General features: G+C 53.9%; 1 protein-coding gene across 4 annotated transcripts in view; it reads right to left on the reverse strand.

Moving 5' to 3' along the window:
- Positions 1-1199, reverse strand: part of LOC126578852 (uncharacterized) — an 83951-nt gene extending 82752 nt beyond the window's left edge. For 3 of the 4 annotated variants that reach the window (XM_050241799.1, XM_050241800.1, XM_050241795.1), the window contains exon 1: positions 1054-1192. The gene's annotated coding sequence lies outside the window, so the exon portion shown is untranslated. Of the gene's footprint in view, positions 1-1053 lie in introns of all 4 variants that reach the window. The other variant, XM_050241797.1, reaches the window with a different exon arrangement.
- Positions 1200-1672: the final 473 nt, after the last annotated feature.

Raw genomic sequence — 1672 nt, forward strand, 5'->3', positions numbered from 1 at the left:
CGGTCCATCACCGGTTGGACAAGCCCCACCGCCAACAAACACCGTGGCCAGGTGTGAGAAAACTAGCTTTCTGCTTTCTCCTCGCCAAACGCAACCAAGCCGAACCAACAACCCACGGCACAATCCGGAGTGACCACTTGGACCGTCGGTTGTTGGGCTGATTCCGCGAAAACCCACGACTCGAGGAGAACATTCTTATTCTTCCCGATAAATGCTTGACATAACTGGCCATAGGCACATCAGTGGAGGCGCCAGAAAAAGAGGAATCGAGATACGGCATTCAGGAGAGGACCGCGATGCGAAATCATGATTTTGCTCTCATTAATTGCGCGACACAAAAATCATGAATGCTCCAAGAGGGGGTAGAGGCTGGTACCTAACCCCACCCCACGCACGCACACCCATTCGGCAAGACGGTTCTTGGAATACTTTCACGCCGCTTGCCATCGATTAATACGCACGAGCAGTCACCAGACCCCCGGGGCATGGCGGTTCTGAGCATCGCCGATCAATCCGAACGAATCTAAAGATGAAAACAAACAGAACAAGAGAACCGCAGGAACCGCAAGAACAAAACAAACACCAGCGACAACGACAACAACCTCGGCCACCACCCGCGCCCCTTGACATTTGCACCGATCACATGCACACATACACGGCCTCTCTCACGCACGCACACAAATCCGATGCGATCGTGCCACGGAGATCATCGTCGCCAACATCCATCAGATAATGATGATGATGATGATGATGATGATCCGCGGCTGATGCTGCTGTCATCTCTCGGTGTCGAGTAAGGCCCGCGAGTTGTTTAACGAGTCGCCGTTTTGTGGTCTGGAGCGCCTCTCGCTGGCCACCCCCTTGCCCACTGGCACTGACTGCGCGGCCTGGAGATTGAACTCTTGCAGCGGATTTAACACTTTGGCCTCCTACGGACGGGCCATTCGGATTTATGATTATTGGTGCTCCGTTCTTCGCTCGGTGGACACAGATTGTGTTCCAGTTGGTGGCCACTTTGATTGCACAAAACGCATCCAAAACTCGCTCAATTACCGTGGCACATGTCACGGGGACTTCGAAGCATACAATGCACTCAACACTCCATCACTGCTGCTGCTGCTACTGCTGGTGGCCAATGGACGCTGGCCGAGCTCACTCCGGGATCCGGTCGGTCGGTTGTGTCTCGCGCACGCACCTCGTCTCACTTGGAGCTGAAACAGGCGAGCGACTGAGCCAAAGCCAAAGCCATGAGGCGTACGACACCATCTCTCATTGTCTCTTCATCACTCTCTGTGTCTCTCTGCTTCGCGAGGACAATCCTTTCGACCTGCTCTTCGTTCTCAGCGATGCACGATTTCTATTGGCCGCGGAATTCTCTTGCGAGATGCTCGCTCGCCCCATTGCTTGGTGCTTGGCGCTTGGGGAGCTCGACCGAAAGCTGCGACTGTGTTAGTGTTGGCCTCCTCTCTTCTCAACTGGGCGCCCTCTCACGTGTTCCGCTTATCATTGTTGAGTTTTTCTTCAGCTGGAAAACTCTACCACCATCCCACTACCCACCATTAGCTTTTCCTCCTCCTTCTCGTGCCTGCAGATCACACTCTGATGCACCTTCGGCTGCATTCCAACGGCAGTTCCATGCTGCTTGAGGTGGATGAAGGGTTTTCTGCATTCT

This window comes from Anopheles aquasalis, chromosome 3 (genome assembly GCF_943734665.1).
Source record: "Anopheles aquasalis chromosome 3, idAnoAquaMG_Q_19, whole genome shotgun sequence".
Taxonomy (NCBI): domain Eukaryota; kingdom Metazoa; phylum Arthropoda; class Insecta; order Diptera; family Culicidae; genus Anopheles; species Anopheles aquasalis.